This window comes from Nesoenas mayeri (assembly GCF_963082525.1).
Source record: "Nesoenas mayeri genome assembly, chromosome: 3".
Classification (NCBI taxonomy): Eukaryota; Metazoa; Chordata; class Aves; order Columbiformes; family Columbidae; genus Nesoenas; species Nesoenas mayeri.
The window spans coordinates 43,346,384-43,365,913 of record NC_137544.1 but is presented as its reverse complement, the minus strand read 5'-3'; positions in this window follow the sequence as shown (position 1 = coordinate 43,365,913).

The window sequence follows — 19,530 nt, the reverse complement described above, 5'->3', positions numbered from 1 at the left end:
GCCACTCATTAAACAATAACATTAAAATAACAGGGAGAGCCATCTGGCTTTTTGAAGTTTTTTTCAGTACATTACCAAACCACATAGAGTATTTTACCAGGAAATAATGTCTTCCTGGACAGTCTAGATTCTTTTCCACATGTATGGAGGGAAATTGTCTATATTTCTATCCATTTCTCACTTCAAAATAACTAACTGTCATGTGGTGTGTAATGCAGAATTATATAACAGCATTTTGTATATGTGTATCAATGGGGAAAATGACTGGTTTGTGTGTGCGTATAGAGTTTATTCCACACATATTTTAAGCTGACTCTACTTTAAGATGTTTCCATTGCCTGTATACGATCTGATCACTTGACTTACCAAAAATTAAAGTTGAAGGATGAGCAGAACTGCTCAACTAAACAAATTATGAAACGGTTTCTCATGAAGTCACGGACAACTCCACAGAATCAAATATCTGTCTGTCTGAAACCTTATAAACCAGGAGTAGTTTCATTTTAGTAGCTCTACATAAGAATCTGGCAGATAGTTTCTGAATTTTTGTTCTCAAAGTTGAAGACACAAACTTCAAACTCAGTGCTTCAAGCATTCAGGTAATAATACCTTCATATAATTCTTAAGTGGTTTGAAAGGGCTATAATCTGACAGAAAGTAGAGGACTCAACTGAGAACTGTCTGAATTTCAGACTGACAATTCCCACATAAACTTCTGCCAAATCATGAGAGGGAGGGAAGAGAAGAATCCAATAAAATCTGGAGTATCGGTCCAAAAAGGGCTTATGAACACATATCAGATTTACAGTAAAAGGAGAGAGGTTAATAAAATCTTGTGGTTCAAAAACCAAGCTCATCACCATACCAGGCGGATTTAGTTAAAATAGGAATACATGGGTAAACCCACCACCACCATCACCTACATCTTCACCACACTTTCACTCTACTAACAACTCATTTCTCCTCAGTGATTCCATGTGAACAGGCTTTGGAAACATTGTCTGCAACACAGATCCATTGAGCAGATGTAAAACTGATATTAGAAGTTCATTTATCAATGTTTTACTATCAGACTGGCAGGATGTTGTAGAGGTATATCGGCCAATATTGTGGATGACAAAAACATGTTTACTACAGTTGCATACAGGGTGAGTTACATAGAAAGACAGAATTAAAATTCAAAATGGACAAACTAAGGAAATGGTTGGGGAGGGTGTGTATGAGGGGCGAGGTGGTGGGGAAACAAACAGAACAAACCACATGGACAAAAAGCCCCCAACCAAACCAACCAACCAAAAAAAACCCAAAAACCAAACAAAAAACAAACAAACAAACAAACAAACAAACCAAAAAACAGAACCAAAACCAAACCTGATCTAACCTGAATGCAAATTTTTCACTTATTTGGTAATAATCAACTATATGAACAGACTGAGGAATGACAGGCTATGCAAGAGTTCTGCTGAAAAGCACCTAATGGTTATAGCAGATAATCAGCCAAACACAAGTCACCAATGTTGTGATGTTTAGAAAAAGGTAAGCATCATATTAATGTGTACAGAGTGCCATGTGCAAGCCACACACTTTCTGCTACTACTACTACTACTACTGCTTCTTTGGGTACTTATGTCTCAACCACACTAAGGGTCTCATGTCTGGCTAATGTCTCATCCACCCTAGGGGTCTTCATTTTAAGGAATATGTGGACCAGTTGATGCAAATGCCAAGAGGGACAGGAAAGGTCAGAGATCTGAAAAGCACTGTTTGAAAGGAACAGCTCATGGTGGAGGTGCAGTAGTTTAATTCAGACAACAGAGAAGACTACAAGAAATTTAGCAAAAGTCTTCAGATACATAAGCTAGATAGAAACATGAAAACTAGATACAAAGAGAAAAGGTCTTAACTGTTTCCTGCGCTTGTGTGAACCACAGGAACAACTGAACAACTGTGCTCAGTTTTGGGCCCCTCATCATAAGAAGGACATCGAGGTACTGTAGAGAATGCAAAGGAGGGCGATGAAGCTGGTGAGGGGCCTGAAGCACAAGTCTGATAAGGAGTGGTTGAGGGAGCTGGGGCTGTTTAGCCTGTAGAAAAGGAGGCTGAGGGGAGACCTTATCGCTCTCTACAACTGCACTGACTAGGGTCTTGGTGGACAGCAAGAATAACTGCGTGCTAACATAAATTAGTGGTGATAGCAGACAACTTTACAAAAATCAAACCCCAGAAGACAAACAAAAAAACCCAGAAGTAAGCATTTTTCCTGACAGCCCTCCTTGCTTCAGAAAGAACTGACTGCTGAAGGCATAGTATTTCCTTCCCTTTCCTGGAAGGGACACAAGACATTAGACCTCCTTCTGATTTTTATACCCACCACCTGCTTCCTCAAAGTCCCTGGATTCTCCTTTGGTGACTAGAAATGCAAAGATGTAAAAAATGCCCAAGAACTGGATCCCTGACCACATACTACGTCTACTAATTACCTGAAAGGAGGTTGTAGAATGGAGAGTGTTGGTTGGTTCTCCCAAGTAGCAAGTGGCAGGACAAAAGGAAATGGCCTCAAGTTGCACCAGGGGAGCTTTAGATTGGATGTTAGGAAAAATTTCTTCATGGAAAGGGTTGTCAGGCATTGGAACAGGCTGCCCAGGGAAGTGGTGGAGGTGTTTAAAAGGCCTTTAGACAAGGTTCTCAGGGACATGGTTTAGTGCTAGGGTTAGGTTATGGTTGGACTCAATGATTCTGAGGGTCTCTTCCAACCAAAACGATTCTACGATTCTATGATTAAAACCCTGAGAGAGTTAAAATACTTACTTCACTGGTGCTTTTAAGAATAATTCGAGAAAATGGCTGTCAGTATACGTAGCTGACTTTGCATTTGAGGTAGGAGGATGGAGTAGATTATCATCTGGTGTCTTTTTCTAATCTATTTTCCTATTACACTAACTGAAAAGGCAGCAACAATCAAAATTTTCTTGGCTAACCTGTAGTAAGGTACAATGCTTACTATACTAGAAATCAAATGTTCCTCCAAGTGTACATGGCTGGAAACTGTCACTAAATCCACAGAAACCATTGCCAACAGATGACTAGAGCACAACGGTGTCTCTTAGGCCATCTACTACTGAATTTCCTATTTCCTTTTGTTTTCTTGATTAAGTTTATAAAGGCAGCAATCTTTCCTACCTGTGTCCAAGTTATTGTCTAAAGAGGCAGTGATGGATGGTCACCTTCCCATTAGATACCAGTGGCAACTATGAAAAAAAAAAAAAAATCTAGGAATTCACACTTGATATTTATGAATGAGATTTCAAGTCAGTGAATATACAGCATCCTGAGGTTTCCTAAATTCTGATCTTCATATGAGTCAACTGCAAAGTTGCTTTGTTGTACCAGAATAAAGCAAAGTTCAATTTGAAGATCTGATCTGTATTTTTGCCTGCTTCATATTGTCAGATGATGTCATTTGGCCTGGGGGAAAATACTATTCTTTCAATAAGTGCTTGTAGCATTCAATCTTCCTCCTTATTTTTCCCTGGAAAGTTGTGCGTACTTTAGCAATACAGTATCCTCTGTCCTTGGAAAAATGTAATCATGGAATTATAGAATCATAGAATGTCCTGAGTTGGAAGGGGCCCACAAGGATCATCGAGTCCAACTCCTGTCCCTGCACAGGACAACCCCACAGTTCACACCATGTGTCTGAGGGCATTGTCCAGTCTCTTCTCCACTGTCAGGCTTGGGGCCATGACACCTCCCTGGGGAGCCTGTTCCAGTGCTCCACCACCCACTGGGTGAAGAACCTTTTCCTAACGTTCAACTGAAACCTCCCCTGGCACATCTTCCTGCCATTCATAATCTTCCTGCCAATCATAATAATATTTGCGGGGAAATAGCTAGATAAATATTGAAAGAGTAGGCAAAACTTGCAAAGATCAAAATTCATACAAAATACAAATGCGCAGTGGTCTGTTCTTTTACAGAACATTTGAATCAGTAAATAATTTTAATTTTAAAATTATGTATGCATATATATATATGTATTTGTTCCCCTGCAGATCTGTTTATTTATGAAAGCTACTGAAATGTTTCTACATGGTTCAGATGTGCATATTATGTGTATGTGAATACGTCTGTATATTGTGCATTTCATTTCAGTTCAATGCCAGCTACTTAATTTGAGATAAACAATTCTGTTTAATGTTCTTTTACATCTATAAATAGTGTGGATATAAGTGCTTTTTGCTCTCATAAAATTTTTTGAAGACAAAGAATAAGGCAAACACAGGGTTTTTTTCTCCTGTATTTTGAGTTAATGATTTTTTTTAAATAACATCTTTATCCTAAATCAAAACCACATAGCCTGTCAATGGCTTTTGGTGATTTAGAAAACAACTGTGGATCATATGGCACACAAAGGAAGAATGAGTTCATTGAAACTACCACCAAACAGAATTTTAGAAGCAGAAATAGAACTGGGTAGGAAGTGGTTTTCCTGTCCCGCGAAAGTTTTCGAGATCTCGTTTTTCCCTTTACAACTCAGAATAAGCCTAAGGCCTGCCAAAGATGATGGAGAAAGATAACAAAGCCTTGGTCTGTCAGTAAAAGAGAAAGAGAGATGCAAAGTGAATGAATGAGCTCACAGCATCCAAATTAAGTAGCCTGGGTCCTGAGCCTCCCCCTGGGTGACTGAAAGTATTCAGCTCATGTCATCTGCACATCAGATTGGCAGTATAATCAGTTACTAGAGTATCAGTTATTTTGATGGAGATACCTTTTTTGTCCATCCTTGTTAAAATTTTGATGATGATAAACTGCTATTTCCAACAAAAAGTTCTCCAAACCTGGGAAATCTCTGCCCTTGTTTAGTTCTTACAAAAATAACTTTTACTCATAATGTCCAACCTGGAGGATGTAAAATTTCCTGTCAGTGTTCTAGTGGCTGCACATGAACTAGAGATAAAATCCTGGTCCAAAATCCTCAAAGGCATTTAGGCACCTAGTTCCTACTGAGAGACAAAGTCCAGACAAAACAACAACAACAACAACAACAAACAAACAAACAAAACACACACACAAAAAAACAACCAAACAAACAAAAAAACCCCAAGCATTTTGGGTATCACTACTGTAAGCTTGCAGACATCTGGGGCCTGCAATAGAATCCAGATGGATCACTTCTGCCTCAGTCTCTGAAGTATAGGTGAGCATTGGACTGACTTTGATGACTGAGCCTCGGCAATGTGATGTGCTGTCAGAGAGTAGTCATACACTGAGCATGATGGAGAACCATTCTGTCCTGAAGAAGCATTTCAGAGCTTCTTGCAACTTCAGAAGGGGTGTCTGTGCTGTACCACAGCAATGGACTACAATAGCTGGCCCAAGCCTGTCCTTGCTGCCACATCTGCACTACCATTAATATTTCAAAAGACTGAAGCTAGTGGATTTATTTCTACCCAAGGCCAATTCAGACCTTTTACTGCAACCTAAGCATACATGGTGCAGAGAGGAGCACACACAGTTCTTTTGCTAACTCTGCAGGACTGAAAAGAGAAGAAGCAGAACAATGGAAGCCCTCTGGCACCAGAGCTGTTACAACTGCACAATGAAGATGCAGACTTTATCTTCCAGCTATGGTACCACTATATTCAAATCCAAATGTTTCTCTGGACCTGTATTAAGACAGGTTAGCTGCCCTTCCTCCATCATCCCCGTGTCAGAGCCTCCAACATTCATCTCAGTTGCAGAGGTGAGAAAGGCAGCCCATCCATCAACAGCAAGCCTGTCTCCAGTTGTCAAGCTAGATCCCTGCTGCTTCTTTTCCGGTGACATAACTGTTTCATTTCTCTAGATTTCTCCTGACATGAAATACTCACGATATTGCTCTGGCAGAGAGCGCTGGCCTCAAGCAATAGTTCAGAGCAATGCTAATGCTCAAGGTGAACGGAGTGACTTCTGGAGAAGTCAAGCGAAATCTGTTCACCCTCCTGTGTTGCTTGATTATATAATTTCATTCCAAAATCACTTGATGGCAAAAGATGACTGGATACTTTACACAACATCATTCTCACATATTAGAAAGAGAACAAGTGGTCTGCTGCACAGCTGTGTTCAACCCACCCACTGTACGCAGAGTGTAGTTCAGCCTTACTTTCTTATGAGGGCAATAAGTGCGCACACAGAATGAAATTAAGAACCCTTCCAAGTTCCGGGCCAGGTGCTGGGCAGATGTACAGCAAGGGGGTGAAGGGACTGTAAGGAATCACAGAGAAGAAATTTTCTCTTGTAGGACACTGAGCAGCTGCAGAGCCCCACAAGGAAGTCTTGTCCAGGTCTGCGCCTTACCTGGCTGCCTGAAACAGAAAAGGATGGAAGAGTTTTGCTCAGCAGAGGATTTAGCCTTTTCATGCCTGTCTCCATTCAGTAGTGATTCCATTGTGCCTTTGCTTTCATGCACAGAACTAATTGCTGCAGCTGCATCTCTTCCTCTGAGTCAGGCTCTGACACTTATTTGCAGAATGACTGTCAGAAACGAGCAAGTGGCTGGATTTGTCTCCTGGTAGCAGTTACTGACTTTTACTAATACTTCATTTTGAGACAACTGTATGAAAAGAGCTATCTGAAATCTGCATTCTGTTTCTGGCATTTAATATATAAACTTTCACGAGTGAGATTTAATATGAGTCATGTAAAAATCATGAAGACTACACTTAATAAAATGAGCTGTCTTTTGCTATACAATCCAGATCATCACTTTCTGTTAACTAACTACATTGAAATTTGCAGTGAGTGATGAACTACCAAAGAGAACAAGAGTTAGGCTGCTGTTATGAAATATCAGTATAGCCCATTGGCTTCCTGGAATGCATTAGTATTAACACAGTCCACTATTTTATGTAAACATATTTTAATGCTATTTAAAATTAAAAATGTGGAAACAGAATATGCTTATTCTCAAATACAAATCTTTGAACTGGATTCAATTTATTTTTTTTTAGGTTTAAAAGAACAACAATGACATCCAGTGGCTGTAAAATTCTCCAACATTTTTTTCTTCCATATTTGACACAGTATCTCTAGTGTAGAAAATAGATTTATTCTGAATAAAAATGTAAACTAAGATACAAATTGTAAGAATTTTATCCTTAATAAATGCTGAATAGAAGTGCAAAGCCTTTGAGTGACACCTTAAAACATTTTACAGTAGACATTTTTTAGAATGTATGAATGCTCTTTAGACATTTTTTTGTAACATTGAAATAAATACAATTAATTTCCCTAGAACTCTGAATACAGTTAGTTGGAATAAAATTAGCACATGCTTTTAAAAACTACTTTACACCCATAAGTACTTCGTAGTATCAGCCTTTTCTTTCCTGCCTTCTCTGCCTTTTTGATGCATTTTGAATTCAGGAGTACCTGGTAGCTTTTCTATAGTGATATATACCATACCATTCCCAAAGACAGATGTGTTAAGAATGTCCATTATCATTACTTCACCTTTCCAAAGAAAAAGAAAATACAAATTCCCATAAATATTGAAAAAAAAAATAAGTGGTGAAGTCTGCATTATTTTCCAAGGTTCTGTGAGCCAGATTGGACATGAGGGGGAAACTCCCAGCATGAAAGCAAATCCACTAATGCAATTTAATTTTAAACCCTGGTAAAGGTTCAAAAAGTATTAATTAAAATTATACAGGAGTTTATTTGAACAAATACTTTTTTAGCAGGTAAATTACCAGAGGACTCTAGGAAATGTACCATCCACTTTTTTTTCTTCTATAGACCGCTTTTCTTTTCAGTTCTCTGAGTCTCTGCACTGCCCACCTTGCAGAACCCATCACAACAGGAGGCTTCAACACCTCCAGCTCCTGAGTCACTGGGATGATGCAGCTCTACTTGTCATCTTAGAGCTGAGGGAGGCCTGTGCAATGCCAGCTGCCAAAGGCATTCTTCATCTAGTCCCTGGCTCACACAGCATACATCACCTGGAATCCCTCCCCTGGTCTCACACAGCTTCAGGGCTCCCAAGCTCCCATTCTGCAGCAGGTAAATCACTTGGTGTCAGGAGCTGGAAACAATCTAGGGGCTTCCCAGGGAGCCAGGCAAACCTGGGGTTTCAACGAGGAATGCACATATTTCAGTTAACCATCAGCATTTTAAGCAAAGATGGATTTATGTGGAGGGAAAAGGATTCAGTAGTATCTCCTGTGGCCAGTTGGATTTAATGAGACAGCTCTTGCTGTGGAGGCTTCTTTCGCAATCTCGCAGCCCAGCAGGGATGAGTTAATCGGTGGGCTGCTATTTTTTGTTACATAGTCATTCTCTTTTCCTTCAGTTTAGCTTCAGGTGGTGCATGTCAGTACGTTTGAGAACACTAAAATCAGTGTGAGATACCTGACCTGTTATTTAAAACAAAAAATAAAACTTTCAGAAGAATAGTGCTGTGCTTCTGTTCTCCTGGGGATAAGTCTGCACTTTGTGCTCAGTGAGATTTGCTGTATCAACAGTATATTTTATTTTTATTCATCTGTCTGTATTTGGCAGAGGTACAAACAGACTGGTTTTACAGTTTGAGAACTGTACCTGCATTGACATATTAGCTGCACTAAAGAACGAATTAAACTAATTTCAGTCTTGTCTCCTCGCTAGTGGTACCTGAAAGCTTCTTTCACTTCAACATTACTTGGAATTATTTACTAAATTTCATCAACAAGTTTCACTCTGGGACCTTCTGAATACCTTGAAAATATCCACAGTCAAAAAACACAACCACTGAAACCATGACAGTTAGTTTTAAAAGATATAGACTGTATATTTCTTTCCCCTAAAAGGATGGGCATGATGCTATCTCAAGCAAGGAAATGCATTTGCAATCTTCCCACCTACTGCAGAGACTGGAGAGGATTCAATACTCCTCCTGGTGTCTCTCTTGGCAAAATACACTTGCAACTCAAATAAGAGAAAAATTAGCTCTTGATTTCTTCCTAACATGGTATGCATGGTTGGTAAATTTCCTTCCAACTGCACTTGAGCTGAAAGTCTCCATAGGAAACAGGCCTAGCCCTGCCAAGAATTGTATATGGCTTTATGAAAGTCAGGGGGAAAAAGGCTTTTTAAGGAGTAATGTGATTGCCTCCCTCTTTAGCAACTTGCCTTTGCTACACATATTGACCAATGGTGAAAAGCAAAAGCAAATGTGGAACAAAGGTGTTCTAATTATCAATGCATGTGTAACAAAAATTTAATTTAGTATTTCTACATATATGATTAGGCTTATGTAAGTATATTATAAAATATATAATACAAATATATTTATATTAAAGAGTAGAGGATTTAAGAACATAACTGTAAGACAGTGCAACGTATCTGATACTGCATAGATTTTAAAGGTGAAGAAAAATCTGTGCTAGGTATATGCAGCACAATACTATCATTGTGCTGCATTATCTTTTATTTGAGGCCAGAACACAGCCAAAAAGAAGAATCCCCATGGATATCAACTGGCGTAATGTTATTGACTTTATTTGGATGAAATAAATTTACAGCTATCATCTTTAGAGCCTCTGTGCCCACAACTGCCTTCACCACCCACACTAGAGCCCAACTCCTTTCTCCTCCATCTCTTCTGCTCTCTGGCTGGTCCCCAGGGACCTGCCCAGGGTTCCTGCCCACCAGAACATGAGGTAGCACCTGTGGGGGCAGCACTTCTCCCAGCAGACAGCCCACATTTGTTATGGAGCGCACACCGGAACGCAGTAAGTCAAAACTCATGTTTTCAATGAAGAACAAAGCGCTTTGGCAACACACTTCACTGGGGAATTCGCTAAAAGGTTCACCTTATCAGTGGGAGTCATGGGCTAGTTTCCAGGTGCATCAAAAAAAGAATAACTGTTCTGTGAAAACAGAAGATGAGTTGAATTCTCTTGTTAAAATATATGCTCTCCCCTAAGGAAGACAGGGGAAAAAAAAGAATCCATGAATACTTGCAGACACACAGCAGCAGCATTTCTCTTTTTATTATTGTCATTAATATTACCTTTGTGCTTAGCAGTCACAGGCAAGACTGAGGAAGAGTAATGTGCAACCACAGAATAAAAGCCACAGTCACATCCTAACAAATTTGCAATTTAGAGGCAGCAGATGGACCCAGACAGATGGCAGAGTACAAGGACACTATGAGACAGGACCAATCTCAGAACGGCCTCCTGCTTAACGTTACTGACCTTGTGTAAGCCCAATGGCAAAGTTTGGTATGGTATTGGAGGAGGGAAGCAGCATCAAGACCTGGAGCTTACAGCCCCTTGTAATAAAAATACGTGATAATTTAGGAACAAAAATACATATATATAAATGTGCATATGTCAATCATTTTTCTCAGATTTTAGTGTCATGTGAGATACCACACTAGGCAAAATGTCATAGAATCATAGAAAAGTTTGGGTTGGAAGGGACATTCAAAAGTCATCTAGTCCAACCCCCCCTGCAGTAAGCAGGGATATCTTCAACTGGATCAGGTTGGTCAGAGCCCTGTCCAGCCTGGCCTTGAGTGTTTCCAAGGATGAGGCATCTGCCACCTCTTTGGACAACCTGCTCCAGTGTTTCACCACCCTCACTGTAAGAACATTCTTTGTTATACCTAGTCTAAATCTACCTTCCGTTGGTTTAAAACCATTATCCCTTGTCCTATCGCTACAGGCTCTATTAAGAAGTCTGTTCCCATCCTTCTTATAAGCCCCCTTTAAATATTGAAAGGCCACAATATGGTCTCCCCAGAGCCTTCTTTTGTCCAGGTTGAACAACTCTAACTCTCTCACCCTTGGAGAGGTGATCCATCCCTCTGATCATTTTTGTGACCCTTCTCTGGACCCTCTCCAATAGATCAATATCCCTTTTATGTTGAGGGCCCCAGAGCTGGAGACAACGCTCCAGGTGGGGATCTCACAAGTATGGAGTAGGGAGGGAGAATCATCTCCCTCAACGTGCTGGTCACGCTTCTTTTATGCAGCCCAGGATAAACCTGACTTTCTGGGCAGCGAGTGCACACTGTCAGCTCATGTCCAATTTTTCATCCGCTAGTATCCCCCAAGGCCTTCTCAGCAGGACTGCTCTCAAGCCTTTCACCCCTCAGCCTGTATTTGTACCAGGGGTTGCTCTGACTCAGGTGCAGGACCTTGCTCTTACAAAATTTGCAAGTCCTAACATCACTTGCTGTATATGCATTCCTTTTGGCTCCCACTGCCAAACTTGAGCAGTATTCTCTGTCAATGTCATCTTCACGTTAGCTGTTTTTATGGCATAGAGGGTAAATGAGCATATAAACTTTCATCAGTCTATATTCTTTGGAGTTTTTTTATTAAAAAAAAAAGTTATTTTGTTTAAAAGGATACATTTTAATTTGCTTATGACCCCAACTGTTAAAAATACTAAAATGTAAATCTAAAATCTTCTGAAAGCCACTACCTTTGTCTTGAACACCAAAACTAACAAACCAGCCAGGAAAGTCAGTGTAGTATAATAAAGTTGCTTGGGGCACTGGACTATCAAACTTCTCCATAAGTTTTGTAGTTGCTGTATCATAAACCAAAGAAAACTGGTAAAGTCATTTTAGTTGCAGCTTGGACCATGCAGGATCTAACCATAATATCTCCCAGCAAGCACATTTTTGGCAGGCCAAAATAGTAAAGCTTGAAAGTGCCAAGAGTACAGTAGCTACACTTGTAAACCAGACATTTTCAGCTTAACTCACTGGGCAAAGCTATTTCAAGGCCCAAGGTTGTAATGGTCTCTGGAGTCCATTCTTTTATTCAAGACAAGTCTTTGGTTTATCTGTTAGTCTGTCCTCAGCTTCTTCTGTTAAGCTGTGTCTCTCCTGCAAAGTTCCCATATAATTCTGAATCCCATTTTTCTTTGGCTGTCCAAATAGCAGCCGTATCAACTACACATGTAAAGTGCAGTTTCTTTTCTCTGTCCAATTAGCTTCACTTTATTTATTATGAAGGTACAGTTCATAACACAGACTATCTGTCCCTTCTGTCCTTCTCTTTTATCTAGCACAAAATGGAATATTTTTTCTGTGTTTCACTTGATACCTTATTATTATATTTTGTTATTATTAATGCCATGTACTGAATATTTACTGGTGCTGCTCTGTAACACTTGTTGAGAGTGGTACATTGGAGCGTCTTTGCTTCTGTCCTCTCTTTTAGGGCACTTTCCTGTTCTTTGGAAGGATTTCTAGACTGTTGCACTGACTTAAAAACATATGGGTGACTGGCCTGCCTTTTCAAATCAGAGAACCTTTTACCCTTAGCAATAGTAAAGAGAAAAACATCTCTGAAGTCATCAAAGGGACACATTTGTCTTGCCCTACATTCTATCTGCTCTCTGATAATGGATACGCAAATATGTTGCTTATTGAAACCCATCGATAAAATCTACCTTTCGCCCATCTGTTCTCTTTAAGCAATCCTGTTCTCTGTTTTAATATTGCCTGCTCGGTTATACAATAACACTTTGGCTTTCTGGTTCAATATGCTGGCAAAAGGAGCCTTGTAGCTGGCTGCTGCCTGGCAGCTGCATTTTCCTGACAGACAGCAAATTCGCTGTCTCTTAGTGACACCCTTGGTTATGGGAAACTTTCTCAAAGCAGAAATTACATCCATGGTAAGTGAACATGCATGGACCATCTTATCCCTCACAGAGTGGTTCTGTGGCTGGCAGCGAGGGTATTGCTCAGCCAGAAATTTAAGGAGGCAGCAGCCTGGTAGTCTTCATCTCTGGATGCTTCCACCACTTGCCATTCTCCACTTACAGCTCAGCACACACCCCTTCTCTCATACTCCCTATCACCTCTACTGTATTTGTTTAAAGTGAAGCCACTTGAGTGCAACTGTTTTTAAAAATATGCACGTTTCCCTCTGTTATTGGCTGGAGGACTGGGGATCAGCAAAGAATCCACAATGGACTTAATATTTTGCTTCCTCCATAGCAAATTCTCTGTGTCAATTGAACAAAGTTCCTCTGTACCCAGTAAAGAATAGGGGGGAAATTGTTGGTGAAACAGGCACAAGCTGAGGTAGTGAAGGACAAAATATCTCCTCTGTGTTACACACCAGCTACGAAGAACATTTCAGGGACATTTCAGCACTTTGACAGCTATAATGCTCCATCCATGCAGCATTTGATGGACCATGCCCTTAACATGAAGGCTGAGAAACTTTTTTCCACTAGAGATTCCCACACACAGAAGGTGTATCACCTGGAAATTTAGAGGTGAGCAGGTATGAGTCTTGAGCAAGGGCGGTAAATAACCTTCTTCTATTCTGTATCTATTGCTAAAAATCCCATATATTGTTATTTATTCACCATCAGCAAAGTAAATAATAATGTATCAACAGACTGTGAACTATAAAGAGGGACTTCGTGGAAATTAAATTATTTACTATCATCAGTATGTATTTCAACTTAAGCTAAGCTGACGCATGTGTAGATGAATGTTAATGCCAATGTTTATTATAGATGCAGAGTTACCATTCAAAACAAAAGAAAAAAGATCTTAAAGAAGATAAACAATTCCAGATATGGAATGCACTGTAAAGCATTGTCAGATATCTTGAAGTTTTAACATGTGCCATGTGCATCAACTTTGGGAGTACAAGAATGTGACATTTAGGTCAATAAATCTGATCTTCTATAATAACAGGCAAAACTGCTCTGTTGAGGAATTTTTAAATAATGGCAGTCACTAATATATTGCACTAAAAGTAAGATTGTAACTTAAATATCATTTGGAAATATAAATCTGTTGTGCAAAGAGCATATTTGTGTGATGTCACCTGGAAGATCAAAAACTATCAACTGAAGTTAAATATTAATTGGGAGTTTTCTTGCAAGCTGCACACAGCTTTGTAATCTGTTAGGAGATAAACTACAAAATCTTCAAAGGATTAATAGCATCCTTAATAGGAAATCCCATAGTACACTTGAGTGTCCTTTAAGCTACTACAGTTTAGCAGGTTTATTAACAAATAAGATAATTTGTGAATAAAAATACTTACTTACAAATACAAATTAATATCTTCAAAACATGCTGCTTAGTCATCAGCCTTTCCTGTGAAAACCATATAGGTTATTTTTGTGTTCGCTTACCCTAAGATAAACGTAAAATTATTTTCAGTTAACAGTAATTGACCTGATTAGCCTCACCTCCTTATTCAGGTATTTTCCTAAATAGAGACCTTAATGTGAAAGTGTGAAAGTTTGGGGTTTTTTTTGTTTGTTTGGTTTTTACAGTGAGGGAACTCAATTCTTTCCATCCCAAAACTACAATTACAATCTCATTTGTGACAAAAAAAAAAAAAAAAAGTGTTTTTTTTTATTTGAAGACAGTTGAGTGGCCTTTTTATTTTTAATGTAAAACAGTTCTCATCCTGCAGAACTATTTAAGGCTGCCCATATTCCCCATCTCTGAGGATCACCTTGGGTAGCTCTGTAGATATGAAAACTGAGCAGCTGCTAGAACTTTACATCAGGACAATTACTTAAAATTGTCATTATAAGGCAACCAAACGACACTTTTGGTTTTGGCCAAGAGAGTCTATAATCCTTTGAGTGTGTTAGCACCTCATTTATAATGAACTGGAGAATGCACCTGAATCTGGCCTTAAACAAAAAACTTAAGTGTGCAAGGTGTGAATCAAGGTTCAGTCCTAGAGCCATTGCTCTGCCTCAGCAAGAAATGTATTGAATCTGGTAGCTGCAGTGGGTTAATGTGCATGGGCAGGAGATCTTGGGGGCCCCAGCAGAGTGGGAAAGACAAGGAGGTATTTTTTGGAGCCTGCTACCAGGCAGCTTCAGTTAACTTTAATCAAAGACAAATATTACTTTTTTTTTCTTTTAATTTTTTATTTTTTAAACCCTGGGAGGCATTGATTGGAATTCTCAGCATCTTTACTTTCAGTCTTGCCTTTGCTGCAGACTGAGAGCTGGTGTGATCTATTGTTAACATTTGAATGGATTTCTGTTTGAGGTGGGATACCAAACATAGGCTTGGTGAGCCAGACAAAATAAATAATGGACAGGAAAGCTTGTTTTCTAGGCTGAAGTGGAGTGGGATGGGGAGCAGGGGTTAGAGAGGGAGGGGCTGCAAAGGTAGTTGGTTAAGATTTATTTGACAGACATGTACAGCTATCCTGGTTGAATTGTATTTGAATTAATTAACTTCATCTGTGTAAACTGGGTCAGTATCCTGTAATTTCCTAAGGGTATGTCTGTATCAGGAAACCAAGTAGTCAGCAGAGCTGGTTGAATAGTTAAAATAACTGATTTACAAATATTTCCAGGAATAAAACCACTGAGTTTCATTTCTTATGATTTATAGGGCAATATAGGAAAATTTATCTTACCTGAAAAATGTCCTTTCTTTAAGAGGGGAAGTTCACAGCTCCTTGGGTTTTGCTCTCATACTTTCCACTCTCTGGAGGCAGAGCCAGGCTGGTCAAATGAGGCTGTACATCAGAAAATCTCAAGTTTCCTATGCAACTTCATAGAAAGGAGTCCTTTACAGCTTAATTCACAACTAAACTGATAGAAAAAGAAAAAGAAAAAGAAAAAGAAAAAGAAAAAGAAAAAGAAAAAGAAAAAGAAAAAGAAAAAGAAAAAGAAAAAACAAAAAAAGAAAAAAAGAAAGAAGAAAAAAGAAAAAGAAAAGGAGACCTGCACAAACAATTTCTGTTGCAGAACAGTTGCAGAACTTCCACGGCAAATGCTTTCATCTTCCACAGCATCTCTAATAAAGATATATATAGACCAGAAGCAGAAACTGTTTGCCTGACTCCGAACTGTGCTCCTTGTGACAAGTGGTTAGATGAGGTCTTCTAGTTTTCTTGCTAGAAGAAATTAAATGTATGCAAACATCATCCCAGGAAAGACCACAGGTTTACTGTATTATAGTACCCATTAGATGTTGGAGAACGTAAGAAAATAGTGAATGCAAAAAGGAGGTCTCACTGCCCTTCCTTTAGAAAAAGAAAAATAATATTATTTTGGAAACAGTATGCGGAATGTGCTGCTTCCTCCAGATAATGGCAGAATCTGATAAGGTTTGCCTGTATAGTCTTGAGAACTTAAAATAATGAAAAAAATCATCATATGTTTCTGAGTGTGCTGGAAAAGAGCTGCCTAGCCTGAAGGATTATATGGCTAATGAGGAAAAAGCAAAAATATTCAAAAAAGAAATAGATTGCTGGCCTTTAAAGCTTTGGCAAAGTATTCATTTAGACATCTAATAACTGGAGACTTACCAGCAGGATGTTATTTTAATCTCTAGTTAATGAGTAGGATTACAGATTACCATGATAAGAGATTTCTGAATGAGATTATTTCATTGACTTGCTTTTTCGAGAATTTCTGACATCAGGATTTCTCAAGGATTTGTAGAGGACTTTTGTTTTTCAGTGTTTGTGGATTTTGTATGTTTCATATGTGACTAAATAGAACATGAAAGAAACCAATTTTTTTAACCAGTACTACTTCTCCCAGATAAGACTGTAACCTTAAAACACATTCCTTAGTAAAATGATTGTAAAGCTAACAGCCTTCAAAGTTTTCATTTTATCAGCAATTCTAAAAGGAAAAAAAAAATAAAGTTTCTTAGTCAGTAAATTTAATTTCCAGATAGAAATTGTTTTAATTAACAGAAACCTTGTATCTCATTGTGAGAGCTGCTCTGCGGCTTTACATAGTCTATAGTGATCTATGAACTGAACCAATTTATTGTCTGTGGTAAATAAAAATTATTCACTTTATATCAAATTCTATATGTATTTCTAGATAAATGAGAGAAGAAATGTGAACGTCTTATTTGCTGAACTTTTTCTCAAGGTTCAAAAAGTGTGTTGAGTCCATGTAGATAGCCTGCTTTATTTCTTACTTTCATATCATCTTAATTTTTTTCTGTCTACGAGTAAAATTTTTTGAAGTATAAAACCAATAGGAAATTTTGAGTGAATATTGCATCCCAAAGGAATTACAATATGTAACCACTATTTTCCTTCATCTTATGCCATCTTACTTTCTTCACAGACTCCAAACACAAGGACAAAATGAAGGGCCTAGAAAATTAATTTTGAAGATGAATGACCCGAAATTTCCCTACTTTTTTTCTGGTGAATCAAAGCTATATCAGTAACAAGCTGCATAGCCTTGCAGATAGAGATACAGATGTAGAGGTCTCTGAACTGCTTCTGAAATTGGAAGCAGCACAGTCATATCAACATGATGCCCTGTCATAATTGACTAATGGCTGTATGACTGCCACAATCGACTCTAATATTTTGCACTGCCCTGTGCACTGTAGACAGATTGTATTTTGCCAAACTTTTCAGCTCTCTCTGCATGCCACTGCAGTGCATATACCAATGACAATAATGTTGCACAGAGATGCGTGAAAAGAATTTATAAATTCTTGCAAAATAAATAAACCAGTGCAGAACAAAACTTGGGTAAGAATATGTTGTTGTCTCATTAAATTCCCCTAAGATACATTTCTTCAATCTAATTCACAGCAGGGTCTCAGGACCAGTAGTGATAAAAGAAGCAACATAAGCAGTGACATTTAATTGAGTAAGTATTCATAGATAACTTTCAGATTTAAACCTTAACTCATTTACATCTCCTTTTCCTGTGGTTCTGTGAGATTTAGTGGTTTGTGACCAGTATAACAAAGCACCTCAAAATATGTTCCACAGTAACCTGTGTGTACTTCTATGGATTTCAGTGGGATTGCTGTCAGGTTCAAAACTGTGCTCTTCTGTTGACTGTGTTAACACATAATACTGTATTTTAAGCAACAGTACTAATAAAGGTAGAAAATAATTAGGAAACCTGACTGAGATATTTGTGGTTGGCAATAGGAGTAGAAAGTATCCTAGGAAAACTTCCTAGTAGAAAGTCATAGAGCTCTGTTTTGACAGAGAATAATTTTGACATTCTGGATAATAAAAGAACAAAGATTTTTAATGTGCAAGCTTGTTGGACTAAGATAGGGTTGATTTAGTAGGATGTATTTTGATAAAGTATTTGAAAGGTTTAACTTATTTTAGTTTCTGAGATCCCACTGTGTATACTTAGTGTTTGTGCTCTATTTGGTCTAAAAATTTACACATTTCCAAAGAGCTTTTAAACTTATTTTCTGTACTGTAGAGTAATGTAGATCAGGCAGCTCACTTCCTCCATAGCAAAGCAGCTTTTGTTTGTCATCCTGCTCTGTGTTCCTCAGGCATTTCCTGATGAGGAGAAGAAAGCCTGTGCAAGTCAATGTGTTCAGTGATCAGAGGTACACACATAGATTTAAGCACACAAGTAGAGCTACTTAAGCCATTGAGATTTTTTTTCTAATTACGATGGCTGTTTCCACTGAAAGTTATTCCTTATAAATATTTCATGGATGAAAGTGCTTGCAAATAATTTTTCTTCCCACCTAGTAGGTAAAAGAAAATTGCATTGCATATGAAAGACCTAGCATTTAAATCCCTTCATCAATAGCAATTATGAACTTTCTTAACTTTATGCAGAAATTATCTGTTTTACCCCATTTCCTAGCATAAGATCTTTCCCATGTCCTGCTGGGGAACTGCTGAGCATCCCATCTTTCAGCTTTTCTCTGCTCTTTTCTCAATTACTGAGCAGCTCTACTCTCATATTACCTAATTTTTCATTTTCCCCAAAGAAGAGCAAGTGTGAAAGTAACTTAATAGAAAGGAAGTGAATACTTCTTTCCAGAATAGGATGGAGCTGATTTATTGCTTCAGAATAATGAGAAATACTGGTTGCCAAAACTTTCTTAGTAGAAGAAAAGGTGAAAGAAGGAAGAAGCAGGTAGTATTCAAAGAGGCACTCCAAAATAGAAAGATACCTTTAACTAATGAAGACTGGATGAAATAACTGAGGAGAAATCGTCAGTCTGAAATAACTGTATAAAAGAAGAAACAAGGAAGAAGAAATTTGAAGACAAAAGTGTTATGAGATAAAGAACATGCAGAAGGTACAGAGTACAATGAGAGACAGAGTACACCAGAGATAAAGCATCAGGGACTAAGGGACCCATGACAACACATACAGAAGGAAAGAGGTGGAGAGAAGGAGAAATATGGATATAATTATGACAAATAGTCTTAAACAACTGAAAAAAGTCCTGCATGGATTAGATGCTTGATTTGGTATATTTATAAAATCCCTTTCTAAAGTTATTTGTGCCAAGAATTCCTGTTTATCTCAAAACCCTACCAGATAATCTTATGGTTATATTTAATGCTAAGGTATTCTCTAATATGCCTAGCAGTTTTATTTTTATTTCTATAAATTTTGTGACCAGCTGGGTAGCTCTATTGTTTCTATTTGCTGAGGAAATCCTCAGGATCTCAGTCTTCTCAATTTGAAGGTAAATTTTGCAGATTATATAGCAGAACATTTATTCTGAAAGAACTAAAATAAGCACCAAATTTTTTTGTTCAATCAGTTCCTCACACTAATCAT